Below are 16,110 nucleotides of genomic sequence, written 5' to 3'. Positions count from 1 at the left end.
AAGGAAGTATGGAATTTCCAAGGCTCAGTGTTATTTGATGTCTTGTGGTGAAGGATGCATGTTACAGGATTCCATGGGTGTTGCATAAAACTATAAGTATTCTCAAATCTCTTTGTCGTGTCTGTTTTGAGTCTTTTGTTCTCTTTACTGTTCTTATGTTTACACTTGATAGCAAGGTGAAAGGATAGTACCAGGATTTAACCATGTTTACCCTGGACTCAAACTGAGCTATTATAAATGTTTTCCTCTTATACAGTAACAGAATTGTAATTCTTAAATGCTGCAATTCAAGACTGTGTTTTTATTGTAACAGTCATTCTCTGGGATTCAACTTTGCCCCTAAGACCTCTGTTTTCTCTTCTTAAAGCTATCTGTTGGGAACACATAGATAAATAGTGGAAATTCTTAAATGCTTTCACTATTCGTGCTACCTGTTTCCAGTCTTTTAATCAAAAATCTGTTCTATTAAACTCCCAAATGGCCCTGTAAGTCCCATCTTTCATCTCAAAACTTCAAACACATACAGCTACAGACTCCATTGCCCAATGGTACTCAACTTCTCAGAAAACTACTTCACTAGAACCTAAAAGGAATTTCACCAACCAAACATAAACAAAACACAGTGCATAATAGCTAGCCTAAAACCCTACAACAAACAGTTACAAATCATAAAGAGAGAGCCCTCTCTGATCACTGTTAGGCTAGAAGCAGTGATCCAAAGATTGGTTAGTGGTTACCCCGGCCGTATTCCCTTGGGAGTCATAGGGAACAACCTGGGTGTTAACATAATTGGCGACTCCACTGGGGAAAAGACTATTCAATCACTATCTATCTTCCAAAGCTTTCATCAAGCCTGAAGCTAGCCAAGACATCTTAGGACTGTTTCTCTAATACAGGGGCAGTCTTAGGGAAGAGCTAACTAGGGAAACTTATCCTAGCCTTGAAACATATATAGTCATTCCAGAGTTCTTATTTTGCCCTTGTAAATACAAAACTTCTGTATAAAGTTCTGAAAGAACACTTAGAAGCTGGCTCCTAAAAGAAACCCAAGGCATACTAGGGCACACCCTGACCCTGATCAACCCATCATTGTTGATAACCCAAATATCATCCCAAAGAACATAAGGAAACAGCACAAGCAGGATAAACCTGCTGATTCAGATATAAGGTCAGACCAACCCATCCTCATTCCCACTCCTTGCAAAGTCCTTTTTCGTTCCACACCCAATTCCCCTAGTTCATCTTCAACCCCTCAAAGTCCTACCTTTCCATCTTCACCATCTGCACATACTCACTCAACCAGTTCTCCACTTGTTATCCATCCTATTAACCCCAGTACACCTGTAATCCCAGTTGTCCCATTTGTTCCTATCAACCCTATTAACCCTATAAACATGGCTAACAGATATGCACCATTGCAGATTCCAGCCAATGCTCCGGCTCTACCCCAAGACTACCAAACTAGACTCTCATTTTTTGACTCCCATGGCCCTTTGACAGCCATCCAGCATGCTAAAAAGATGCAAGACCACTTTGAGACCTATGAAATTGATGATGATAGTGTCAGGATGAGAATTTTTGTCCAAAGCCTAACTGGGGATGTCAGAACTTGGTTTAGATCCTTGAATGCAAATTCCATTGCAACCTCTGAAGTTCTATACCAGGAATTTACCAACAGATGGGAGAAAAAGAGAGATCCACACCATATACTTGGTGAATATAACACCATTAGAAGAGGTCCCCAAGAAACGGTGTTGGAATATTGTGCTAGGTTTAACAACATATACAATGCTATTCCCCAGAACTTAAGGCCCCCTCCTGATTTAGCCCTTTATAACTTCCCTGATGGTTTTGACTCTGATATGGCCTATCAGTTGAGAGAAAGAGACCCTCCAACCCTTGCAGAAGCCCAAAGAGTTGCAGTCACTGTAGAGGCCAACCTAATTGCCAAAAGAAACAGGGCAAAGCTGGAAAAGAAGGTTGGTTTCAAAGAAGAGCCCTCGGGCTTCGATCAGAAGTTGGATGCAATACTAAACAGCATGAAAAGACTAGGTGAAAGAGTGGAATCAGTAGAAAGAAAGTCATCATGGGAAGCACCACAAAACAATACTCCTAGAAACCCAAATTTTAGGAGAACACAGAACCCCAATATGGGAAAAACAGGTGCTGACCAAGATATCAGACCACCTTTTCAAGAAAATTATGCAGAAACTTCCTCGGCTAATCAACTCAATGAAGATCCAGAGATCAATTTAATAGGTCTGGATGGTAAAAGCCATGTTTTCCTAACACAAGAAGACCATGATGAGGATGAGAACAAAACATTCCAAACACAATCAGGAGAATCCTTTGACTTTAAGCAAGGATATGATACTGCTGTCTATGAAGTCCATAAGCAGTACAAACTAAGAAGTCGGACTATAAATGCAAATCAGCCTGAAAAGGTAAAGGATAAACAACAATCTAAAGAAGACTCAGTCACTGAACCTAATCACAAAACAAACTTGCCTGCAAAGGAAGTAGTGGTTGAGGAGGTCACTGAATTACTGCCTACCTCACAAGAGCCCACAGCAACTTCATCCTCTCACCCAAATCCGAATATCACCCCTCAAGACATGGGCATGAGGGGCAGGTTCCAAAATCAAGATGAAATCCAACCGGAAGAGTCATTGAACAAGGAAAGGACTGCTGTCCGTGACCCTAAAATTCAGGTGGATAAACCCTTTGACCTAGGAACAGAGATTGGCAAGTTAAAGATAGCAATTCCCCTTTTAGAGCTAGCCAAGCATGACATATATAAGCAACAGATCAAGAAATCCCTTCAGCTCACCAACAACAAAGATGATGTAAATGTGCTAGATGACACTCCAGAATTACTGTTTGGTCCAGAGGTAGATGGAAAAACAGTAGTCACAGGGGTTTTACCTTTTTATGTCAGCTTACACGTTCATGATAAAATACTGCACAATGCAATGTTTGACTCAGGTGCATCTCACAACCTCATGCCAAAAGCAGTCATGGAAAGATTAAATTTGGATATAACAAGACCATACAAAGACCTGTTTTCTTTTGATTCTAGTCAAGTAAAATGCTTGGGCCTGATTAAGGATTTATGTGTGTCCCTGGTTCAATTTCCCAACAAAACCATTTTAATGGATGTTGTTGTTGCCGATATCCCACCCAAATATGGAATGCTCTTATCAAGATCATGGGGAGCCAAGCTCCAAGGCTCCCTGCAATTAGACATGTCATATGCAACCATCTCTGTCTTTGGGCAACCCAAGAGACTTTATAGGGAAACACTCATGAAATACATGGTCAGCAGTGAAGAAAAGCCTCAAAATTTTCCAATATATGCTGTCCATTCGGACATAGACTCCTTCATCCTTTTCAATGACAGCACAAATTCCTTAAGCAATAACATCAAGACCGAGACACCCATACAAAAACAAAACATCCATCAAACAAGTGGCACCTGCCAAAATTTAATCAGCCCAACAATACCCATTCACCCTCCTTCAGTTGTAAAAAATTGTCAAACAAATGATGAAATTATCCTAGGAGACAAATGGGAAAAGAAACCTCAACTCATGCTCACATGGCCATCCCATGAGAAGAATTTAAGATTCCCTGACCAGCAAGATAGTCTGTGGGTCCTAGAGTTTGATGGCTCAGTTAACAAGTTAGGGGCAGGAGCTGGAGTATGGATACATAACAAAGAGAAAGCCTGTGCACAAGGCAGGGCATATAGACTGAACTTTAAATGCACTAACAACATGGCAGAATATGAAGCTCTGCTACTAGGTCTCAAGATTGCTAAATCATTACAAGCACATAGCCTCTCAATCATGGGGGACTCTGATCTAGTAATTCAACAAGTAAAAGGGGATTTTGTCACCAATGACAAAAGATTAAGGTCCTACAGGTCTGCTGTAATTGAAATACTAGAAACTTTCTCCGAGTTTGTTCTCACAAAGATTCCAAGGGGCCACAATCTCCATGCTCACAGCTTGGCAACATTTGCCAGCACCTTCAAATTCCCACTACAACCCAACAATTGTTTCACAGCAGAAGTCAAATATAGGCCTTCTATTCCAAACAATGTCAAAGAATGGCAAGTATTTGAGAATGATAGGCAAATAAACAACTTTTTAACTTTGCAACAAGAGTTTACAGGATTAAATATTGACCTTGAGACAGCAAGTCAATCTCAAATTGTTGATGGAGCAAGTCAATCACAATTACAGTTTCAACAATCTGCTCACCCAATGTCACTTAGGACAGCAAAACAACTACTCAGCCCAACCATTTTCAACAATGAAAACATTCAACAAATTAAACAAATGGACTGTGAAGAGATGAGTAACATTGAAACTGAAATCATACAACTCAAAGACAACTTCCTCCCAGCAGGCCTTACCCCACTAGAGGACATTTTTGACTCAAATGATGTCCCCAGGAAACCAAAGATGCAGCCATTAGATGCAACAATTGAAGAATGTAACATTGGTACCACTGACAAGCCTAAAATAATAAAGCTATCTGCTGCTTTACCCCCTGACCAAAAACCCAAATATGTTGACCTCTTTAAAGAGTTCCAAGATGTCTTTGCCTGGGGATATGAAGACTTGAAGTCTTATGATACCTCTGTTATACAGCACACCATTCCCCTCAAGCCTAATCAAAAACCATTCAAACAGAAATTGAGAAGAATCAATCCTGTGCTTCTTCCTTCCATTGAAAAGGAATTACAAAAAATGTTCAAAGCGGGGATCATAGCACCAATCAGGTTCTCTGACTGGATTTCAAATTTGGTCCCTACAAGAAAGAAAACTGGTGAGATTAGACTTTGTGTAGACTTAAGGAATTTGAACCTAGTATCACTCAAAGACAACTATCCCTTACCCAAAATGGACCACATCCTCCAAAGAGTAGTAGGAGCCTCAAGAATATCATTGTTGGATGGCTTCTCAGGCTTCAATCAAATTTTAGTGCACCCTGATGATCAAGACAAAACTGCATTTACTACCCCATGGGGAACTTTCAAGTATGTGAAAATGCCATTTGGTTTGAAAAATGCAGGGGCAACATTTCAAAGAGCAATGGACATTGCTTTTGCAAAAGAAATTCATGATTTCTTGGTCATTTACTTAGATGATCTTACACCCTTCTCAAAATCTGACCAAGAACATTTGAAACATTTAAGACAGATTTTCATAACATGCAGAAAATATGGCATTTCCTTAAACCCCAAGAAGTCTTTATTTGGTTTGGAAGAAGGGAAACTTTTAGGACACATCATTTCAAAAGATGGCATAAGAATTGATCCAGATAGGATACAAGCGATCCTACAAATGCCTCACCCTAGGAATGTCAAAGAGTTGCAAGGATTCTTAGGAAAACTCAATTTTTTAAGAAGGTTCATCCCAAATTTAGCAGAATTGATCAGACTGCTAAACAATATGCTAAAGAAAGATTCAAAGGTTAAGTGGACTGTGGAAGCAAAGCAAGCCTTTGAAAGCATAAAACTGGCTTTAACCCAAACCCCGGTATTAACTAATCCTCAGTTTGACAAAGACTTTATTATTTTTTCTTTTGCCTCCCAGCATACTATTGCTGCTGTTTTATTGCAGAAAGATGATCAAGGGAATGAAAAGCCCATTGCCTTCTTCAGCAGAGCTCTTAGAGATGCTCCTTTGAAATACCAAATAATGGAAAAACAAGCCTATGCATTAATCAAAGCTATCAAAGATTTTAGGATCTATATCCTTTACTCTCATGTTGTGGCTTATGTACCAAGTCCTATTGTCAAAGACATTCTCACCCAAGAAAACTTAGAGGGTAGAAGAGGAAAATGGATTGCAAACATACTTGAATTTGACATTGAAATAAAGCCTACAAAGTTAATAAAAGGGCAAGGTTTGGCTAAGTTAATGACAGAAGCAAATTTCCAAGCCTTAGATATCAACCAACTGGACAGTGAAACAGAGCTGGCGACTCCAAAGATCAATGTAGCCTTTGAACAATCTCCATGGTACTCTGATATCTGTTATGTGTTACAAAACCTGTGTGCTCCCCCAGGACTGTCCAGAACTAAGTCTAGGTTCCTAAAAATGAAAACATCTCAGTTTTGTGTGTTAGATGAGAATCTACTCTGGAAAAACCATGAAGGTATTTTGCTGCACTGTCTTCTTGAGAATGAAACTGATAAAATTATGCAAGAATTCCATGCTGGAGACTGTGGTGGACATTTGTACTGGAAGTCCACTGTGGACAAAATATTAAGGGCCGGTTATTACTGGCCCACCATGTTCTCAGATGTGAAGAAATTCACAACATCATGCCACAAGTGCCAGCTGTTTGAAGGCAGAAGACAGTTGCTGCCACTTCCTTTGAGGCCCATTTCAACAGAAAGACCTTTTCAACAATGGGGCTTGGATTTCATTGGAGAGATTCATCCCTCATCTTCAGGACAACACAGATGGATTTTGACTGCAACAGACTACTTCACCAAGTGGATTGAAGCTGCCCCATGCAGACAAGCAAATGACTCAGTGATCATTCAATTTCTAGAAAACAATATACTGGCTAGATTTGGCTGCCCAGAAAAGATAATAACAGACAATGCTGCTGCCTTCAAATCCAAGAAAATGATAAATTTCTGTCATAAATTTCACATCACTTTGGGCCATTCTACAGCTTACTATCCTCAGGGAAATGGTCTTGCTGAATCATCAAACAAAAGCTTGATAAACATCATAAAGAAAGTATTGGAAGAGAACAAAAAGAACTGGCACAAGAAACTAGTAAATGCTTTATGGGCAGATAGATTAACCACCAAAAGATCAATTGGTACCAGCCCATATGAGTTGGTCTATGGATTAGAGGCCAGATTTCCTTCATCACTAGGGGTGCCAGTTATGAAACTTCTACAAGAAAGTCAAGCAGAGCCAAATGATATGCAAAGAAGGATCAACCAGATAATCTGTTTACAGCAGACCAGAGAACAAGTTTTCAGCAGAGTGCAGATACTACAAGAGAAACTGAAAAAGGCCTTTGACAGAAGAACCAAAGCAGAAGACTTCAATCTAGGAGACAAAGTTCTAAAGTGGGATGCAAGAAGAGAAGACAAAGGGAAACATGGGAAGTTTGATTCTTTATGGAAAGGACCATTTGCTGTCCAAGCAGTGCAAGGTAATAACACTTATTTCCTTAAAAGCTTGACTGTGACTGAACTAGATGAAGGTCCTGTCAATGGCAGGATGCTGAAGCACTATTATGATGGTTCAATATGATAAGGATCCAAAGGTTCATTGTATATATGCAATTGTACATATTCTCTTTTGATTTATATTGTATAAAGAGGTTTTCCCAAGTACTGCAACTAGCAGCAACAGGCAGATAATATCAGAGGTTCTCCAAGAAAGAAGCACACTATTTTGACAGGTTACATGCATCAGATCTCAAAGATTAAGATGGACATTCAAGGAACAAGGCAATCTGACCTGCTGTTCTTGGTCTTTCAAAAGAAAAACCATCCCCATGTGGAGCCACTGTTGGATACCTATAATAATAGGTTTCATATTTCATGATTGATTATTGAAAATCCAAATATGCTCTGCTTTGTTACTACAAAGATCCCATATTTCCAGGTAATCAGAGGTGTGTGAAATTACTTCAGATATTGAGGACCTTATTACATTTTTGTGGATGATTCAACAGTCTAATCTGGATCATGCCATGTTTCAATTTTGAGTTGTAGAATAGAGAAAGAAGTCTGTCCAAACAGCTTAATCTTGGCAGACAAGTAGTTCAGGTAGAGAAACAAAGGTTCCCAAAAGCCTAATCTGGGACCTTGGAAGAGATAAGGGTAGAAGCAGATAGAGTAAAAAAGGAAAAAGCCAAAGAAAAGAAAAGGCAATTGAGGGTTGCAAGTCTAAGTGCCCCTCCAAGAAGAAACTAAAAAATGTTAGGTGAAATAGTTGGGTAGGCAGTTGTGGTTGCAGAAAGGACAGGTTCACCATTACATAGTTGTCAAAGATATTTTTCCAAGGCAATGGACATATCAGCAAAAAAGGTGGTGAATTTCATGGATTCACAGCAGAAAGCATCACTAACTTCACTTTTTCCCCCTTACTCCATCATTAACATCCCCTTTCTCAAAGATTCCCCTCCTTCACTTTACTAACTCCTAATTCTACTATTTAACTCCCTTATTCTACCCCTTGCCCTAATAGTAATAACACTAAGGTGTATAAAGCCCTAAATGTTATATATTCCCTCCCCTAGGCATAATAGCCGAGAAATCTGCAAAGAGGGATCATAGTGGCATCTGGCCACCATGGTGAACCTATCTCTGATACTCTCCCTTTGCTGCAGATCATTTCCCCTCAAAAAATACCTTTGCATGGGTATAAACCCCTCTCTAAACCCCTCTAGCCCACAAACCCTCCGCAAACCTTATAAAAGGCAAAATCCCGCCTTCAGCATGCCCCCAAATGCAAGCGCGGGTGGTCAGAGGTTGAAACATTTGAAAACCTTGTCAAAAAACCCATAAACGTTAAATTTTTCCGCCGCCCTATCCGCCGTGCACCTTACACCTCCGCCAGCCGTCGGATCAAGCCCTCCAGATCCGACGGCCCACCACAATATCGGAACGCCGTCCACGTCCGCGCGTTAACTCCCGAGAACATGACGTTGCGCCTCGTCATGCCTCTGCCACGCGTCGCCCGTTAGACCGTCTCGGAGCTCCCTCTGACACCCTGGGCGCCGTACTCTAACCGCCCCGAGAGACCGTGACGGTTAAAGCCTTAACCGTAACCTTCACGGCTTAACCTCCGCCCGTCCGCTGTTTGACCGTCCCGCCGTGTCCAGCTCACCGCTGACTGGGCTGCCACCTCACCCCCGTTGACCGGTCGTCTGCTGCCACGTCCTCCCCGATGACGTCTGCTGACGTCACATCACCGTGACCCACCAATGACGTCATGCTGACGTCATCCTATAAAAGCGCCAAATGGGTAAAAATCTCATATTAACCAAATTTCACGCATTTTTTACCATTTCACTGTTATTGTCTGCTGAACTCTCTGTTTAACCGTTTCTGCCCGGATTTCCGCCAACCTGTAAATTCAACAAAGGCGACCACTCCAGCAACTGCAGTACACCCTATCACGACTTCTGCACGTCGAGTTACAGGTATTTACCCTGCCCTGCCCTCCATACGACCTGCATTCTGCTCTAAACTGCTCACAGGCATAATAGGACCGTAAAATAGATTTTTTCACCACTGGAACCGGGTTATACCTCCACCATTGTCTCTGTGAAGTCCAAAAGTTCCCTGCAGAGTTGTAACAAACTGCAATTCATCTGAAAACCCCTCGTCCTGCGTTTTCTCGGCTAATGCCCCGCTGAATACCTCTGAATTACTACCAGGAGCTAAATTGGGCACCAAAAGAATCTCTGTAACTAATTACCAGCAGTATTTCAATTTCTAGCTGGTAAATTCCCCTCTGACAGTTCAGAAAATCAAGTTTTTACCACAGAGGGCAATCTGCAGTCTGTCTTTGCCAACTCACTTGTCAAATTGCATTAGTTTATCCCTTCACAAGCTATGGAGACTCCCATTGCTCTCAATATTAAGCCTATCAATGCCCCCCACCAAGAATTAGCATGGAAACCCCTGGGAGACATGGATTACCAGATGTCGGACTGGTTTCCTATGGGAACTAAGTATAATATCCAGATGTTAAATGAACTGAGAGCCCAGCACATGAGTGGAGCAGATATCCTGGGAATTTGGGAATCAAATTTGCCCATATACAACCTTCCCCAAGTTAATCCCATGCCAGAGCTTATCTACAGTTGCCAAGAGCGCTATGACCCCAGCCAAAGGGCAGTCATTAGCCCCACAGGCCTAGTCCTGTTTCAGATCACTCCAGAGAGTATAAATCAGATGCTGCATTTCCATACAGCCAAGAAATTGACCCCTCTTTCCATGCAAGATTTGATAAAGAGAGGAAATAACCTGTCTAATGACCAGATTGTGAAGATTAACCAGCTATTTGTCACACCTAGCTCTGAAGCAGTCAGAACCCCTCCCATTGGGTACCAATACCTGAATGAGTTGGGCAGGATGATGGTGGACTTGATTGGGTATGTCCTGGGATTCAGAGGACTGGAAGATGTAGATGACTGCATATTGGCAATGCTGTCCATATTTGCCCCAGGTAAGCCTCCAGCTATCCACTATGATTATGCAACTTATATAGCTGAGAAGATTCATGACCAGTTCATGAACTTGAAGAGGGAGAGGCTGTTCAGATACACCTCCTACATATACCATCTGTTCTTGTTCAACCAGCCAGCTACCTTCTCTGTCCCTTTGAGGCCACTCAACGCCCAAGGAACCCCAAGATCAGTTGTTTTTTGGACCCCTGTGTTCCATCGTACCTCAGTATCACCTTATACATACTGTGAGTTTATTGATTTATTTGTTCATCCAGCCCTAACAGTGCTGCAAGGTGCCCCTCCTCCTAGACTGACCGATGACATGAAAAGAATTCTTCATTTGAACAAGCTTTACAACATCGGCAACTGGTACTTCTACCAGAATCACACAGTCATTAGGGTGTATGGATGTGAATTAAATCCATTTAGGCTGCCAAGGTACGTTCCCATGAGACTGTTTGCCTTAGAATATTTCAGGCAATTTGGGAACTCAGATTACCTACACTTTCAGAGTAAAAACAAGAAATCACAGTTGAAAGTGAGAAATCAGCTAGGTCCTTTCTTATACAACAGGAAGGAAGAAGGCTGGAAAGAGGCAGACAGGATCCTGGAAGGACTCCAGTTGAAAACTAGTTTTGAGTGGATTCCATATGACCCTAACCACTCTATTTCCCTCAGGAGGATCAGATATAAGTTAGGCAACTATGCACATGCAAGATTACCTGAAATTGAAAAATATGCAAATGCACCAGATTGGGAAGAGGGCACATTAGTAGAGCAAATGACTAATGAAGAAATACTTGAGCAAGAGGCTAGAAATGTCCAAAAACAAGCTGACTTGGAAACTTGTGGACAGGTGCCTATTTCCTACAGGAGGCAAATTGGGGCAGCCACCACAACACCAGCAACACAACAGCGAACTGCCGAGCAGACAACCCAAGCAGCAAGCAAGGACAAAGGCAAACAGGTGGAACAACCACCTATATTAACAGAAGAACAGGTTGACACCTTGCTACAGCAGCAAGAAGAAATGGAAGAACGGGAGTTGGGGCAGCAACAAGATAAACCACAAACTAGTGGGCAGCAGCCATTACAGCAAAATAAAGAGACAGATTTGCCCGGATCTACAGAACAGCAGCCCCAAACAGAGTTGTCTCCAAGAACAGACATCAATGTGGACAGCTCAGTCCTCCAAACACCTCAGAAGGAGGACTTAACCAGAAAGAGAGAAAGAGAGACTCCCCAGACTTCATCCTTTATCAGAGGAGAGAAAAGACAAAGATTGAATGACTCCCAAGAGGAGGACATAGCAGTAAGGCAGGCCATGGGCATGGGCCCACCCAGTGGAGAACTCTCGGCCAGCTCATCTCAAAGAGGACCAGATATGACAATGGGAGGAGAGGTCAGCTCTTCTGGCCGGCATAGAGAGGGGCACTCAAGTATAAAGCAGCAGTTCATCGAAATCAAGAGAAGGAGTGATCCCATAAAAGTGCAACTCTATGATCACTTGTTAAAACTAGCCCCCAGCAACCAGCAGAGACTAATGTCTGCTTTTGATGTGAGTGAGGGCAAAATGATAATGAGCCATTTTATGCCCACAACTCTACATCCTCAGTCCACCTCAGACTATTTGAGAACAAATATGGAGGTTCTGGCTAAAGATATTCACCCCATGGATAAGATAGAGTTACACAAACAAACGGGTGAAATGGTGTATGCCTCCCTGGCAGATGAGACACTGGAAAATTACAAGTTAAAGAGCAGCCTAGACAATACATCATCCCAGCTAGAATTGGAACGAGCATCCTCACAGGCCAAGGACAACAGGATCAAATCCTTGGAGGAGGTAATCATAGATATTGGACATGATCCCAAGGATGTCAAAGGCATCCAAGAACTGCTGAAAATAAGGGATGCAGATATGGCAGCCCTAAGAAAGAAAATCAAACTCCCGGCCACCATCCATCCACAAACAGATGAAGTTGCCCAGCAACGGCAAGAAAAAGATACCACAGACTTGCTGGTATCCTTATACAAAGAGCTGGTTAGGACTCAAGACCAGCTAGGACAAACTGAAGCTGCAAAGGCAGCACTACAGGAAGCACTGAAGCAAAGAGAAGAGGGCCATCCCTCCCAGCCTCCTCCTGTGATAATGAATCTTGAGGAAGTCCCTCCAAAGACTGCTCCTCCTCCTCAGCAAACAGAAGCTACAGCACCAACTACAGCGCCATCCACAGCAGCAACAACTACAACATCAGAACAGGCTGCTAGTCTAGACATGCAAAAGCTGCAAGCAGAGATCCGAGCTATGGAAGCTCAAATGAAAGAGCTGGATGGGCTCAAACAGAACTTGGCTAATGTTAATGAGAAATTTGATAAAAGCAAACAAAATGAGGCAGCCAAGGAGAGAGAGGTGAAAACCCTTAAGAGAAGGATTGCTGAGCTGGAAAAAGAGCTTGCACTGGAAAGGGTGACAGCTGATATGAAAGCAGTGTTGTGGAGCAACATTGGGAGATCCATTGCCAAACAGTGGCAATACATTGAAACCATGGATGAACAAATGGTGCTCATCACCAAAGCAAACAAGGAAATACAGAGAGCAAGGGCAAGCCTTGGGCACATGCCAGAAGCAGCTACCAGGATGATCAATATCCTGAATTACAAAACCAGCACTCAATTGGCTAGCATGGGAATCAACAACAGGACAGAAACGATTGCCATAGCCAAGAGAGTTGTTACATTGAGAAACTTGATTGGAACCTTGGAAAGAAGGACACAGGACATGCAGACAGAAATTAACAGGTTCCTGGAGAAGTTTGTAACACTGCAGAACAGAGGCCTCCCCAACATTTTGAGCAGCGTGGGAAGACTGCTCACCCTGGACAACTATAACAAGAGAATTGATGCACATGCAGTAGCAGAGATTGCAAAACCTCCCAGCACTTCAAAGGACACAGGGCCAGCCACAGGGCAAATGATGTATGACAGAGTGGAGAACCTGTTTTTTCTCATGAATGAGATAGAGCATCTGTTTGATACACCACCCAATTTCTTCAAGTTCACAGAAGCAGATGAGACTCTAGGGGCAATTTTGGCACATCAACTGCCCACACAGGATGTCTGGAGGCATTTGACCCAGACAATTTTAATGGGACAGAACCAATAGCGCAAAGGGAAAGAAGCAGGTACATACAGTGACAATTTTGGGAATTAATACCCACAGGAAAAGGCAGAGGCTGAGCCAACTCAGCCAGACCAATGACTCACCACCAGCGGCAGTCAAAGATACAGCTGACAGGCCCGAGACACAGTGTACCAGCCTACAGCCGGGTTTTCTATGCATTAACTCCGAATACTCAGACCGACTTAGCTATTCCTACAAAGCTAAAATATCTTCTGACAGAGCATTAAAATGCCTGTACTATGTATTAAATGCTGCATTAAATTCTGCCCATAATATCTTAGATAGTTGGTAAGGAAGTAAATCTGAGATAACAGAGGACTCAGATATTTTGTAAATGACCGCAAGTATATATTCACCCTTCACAGCAGTGAAAGGGGTTGGTTAACGGTTATTATTTTCTTAGAAGAGCTCTGGCTCGTTGTAACATTTTCAGAGAACCAATACAAAGGAAGTATGGAATTTCCAAGGCTCAGTGTTATTTGATGTCTTGTGGTGAAGGATGCATGTTACAGGATTCCATGGGTGTTGCATAAAACTATAAGTATTCTCAAATCTCTTTGTCGTGTCTGTTTTGAGTCTTTTGTTCTCTTTACTGTTCTTATGTTTACACTTGATAGCAAGGTGAAAGGATAGTACCAGGATTTAACCATGTTTACCCTGGACTCAAACTGAGCTATTATAAATGTTTTCCTCTTATACAGTAACAGAATTGTAATTCTTAAATGCTGCAATTCAAGACTGTGTTTTTATTGTAACAGTCATTCTCTGGGATTCAACTTTTCCCCTAAGACCTCTGTTTTCTCTTCTTAAAGCTATCTGTTGGGAACACATAGATAAATAGTGGAAATTCTTAAATGCTTTCACTATTCGTGCTACCTGTTTCCAGTCTTTTAATCAAAAATCTGTTCTATTAAACTCCCAAATGGCCCTGTAAGTCCCATCTTTCATCTCAAAACTTCAAACACATACAGCTACAGACTCCATTGCCCAATGGTACTCAACTTCTCAGAAAACTACTTCACTAGAACCTAAAAGGAATTTCACCAACCAAACATAAACAAAACACAGTGCATAATAGCTAGCCTAAAACCCTACAACAAACAGTTACAAATCATAAAGAGAGAGCCCTCTCTGATCACTGTTAGGCTAGAAGCAGTGATCCAAAGATTGGTTAGTGGTTACCCCGGCCGTATTCCCTTGGGAGTCATAGGGAACAACCTGGGTGTTAACACAGTACTCTAAGGAATAGTACCCTCAGCCTAGTCCATTGATGGCTCCTTTCCTGCACTTTCACTATGTATACAAGAATTTTTCCTTTTCTTCACTTTCTTAATTAAGGTTTCTAGAGGAGTGTTATCTTCCTCTTGCACACAACCTGTACTAAATGTAGAATGGACCGTGACATCTGTTGGGAGAGAGAGAGATTATCTTTAATTGGTGAATTAGACTGGGGGTTATTTGCAGAGGGGGATATTCCTTGAATCATCGATGTTTATTGGAGAAGTTGATACAGCGTGGCCTCCTTTTGAGGATGCACCTATTCTCTTCACAGAGCTTCTAGCTAGTCTCCCTGAAGGGCTAGCGGTTTAGTTATAGGTTCTTTCTCTTTCTCAAGCACCAACTTCTCGCACTAAATTTTCTTCACTTTAGTCTTTGAGGCCTTACTAGTCTGCGGGGTTAATAACTTCCCCTTCCGGTCAGGCTTCCCCTTAGTAAATTTTCCATTCTTCCTTGACTTCTTCACTATACCCTCTCCTTGAAATGATTTCAAAAACTCCTCCCAAGTTGTCTCCTTTCCTTCTAACGCCTTTTTAATTAAAATTTCAATTAAACCGTAATGACATAATTTACGCTTGACTTGACTTTCTCGACTGATATGAATGCCTTTTTACATAATTTCTAAAATTTTCAACAAGAAATAAGGGAGGTTGATCAACTTAACTTCTTAGAAATGATGTAGCAACTGAATATGGTACAAGAAGGTTAATGAATACTTCCCCTTGCAAGTGAGGAATTTATGCAAGATGTATAATAGATGTCTCCATTTTTTGATCGTCGCATTCCTTTGCAAACCAACCTTCCAATACACATTTTGAATCATGTCGATAAAAAATTAGCACCAGCCTCCTTCCTTGAGATTTTCCTTTTCAAATCATTTCTCTCCTGTAGCTTGCCAACCTTGTAGCTTGTACAATGGACTATTTGGTCACCTCAAATTCCAAGGACCTTACCCTAGTTGTGCTTCCATTGAAAGTGCGAGAAAATTCAAGCATTGCACCTAAGCCATAGACGTCAAAATTTGAGTAGGAAGGGGAGAAATCTCGATTCTTGCAACATGTATAAACTGTCGATGTACTCGACCATTCATTCTAATGCCTTTACGGACCAAGGCTCTATCTGAAAAGGTGCCATAACTGCTCACAACTGCACTGGTTTCTTTGTGATCCTGGAGAGTACCAAACAAGAAATTTCGGAAGATATCTGAGGGAGTTCACGATCAACTGCATGCCCCTATATCGACATTCTTCAATGGTCATGCCTTAATTATGAGAAATTCAATCTTGAAAAGGTTGCAAATGCAGGCATAATCCCAACATACATAGGGTAATGATGATTGGTAGAGGCGGCGGTCATGGGAAGGATTTTGTTATCAAAACAACACAAGGTATTATATGGTATCAGGTTGATCATTAATTATT

This window comes from Pinus tabuliformis, chromosome 7 (genome assembly GCF_031772625.1).
Source record: "Pinus tabuliformis cultivar Carrire ecotype Pingquan chromosome 7, CPIR1, whole genome shotgun sequence".
Classification (NCBI taxonomy): domain Eukaryota; kingdom Viridiplantae; phylum Streptophyta; class Pinopsida; order Pinales; family Pinaceae; genus Pinus; species Pinus tabuliformis.
This window is presented reverse-complemented; position numbering follows the sequence as displayed.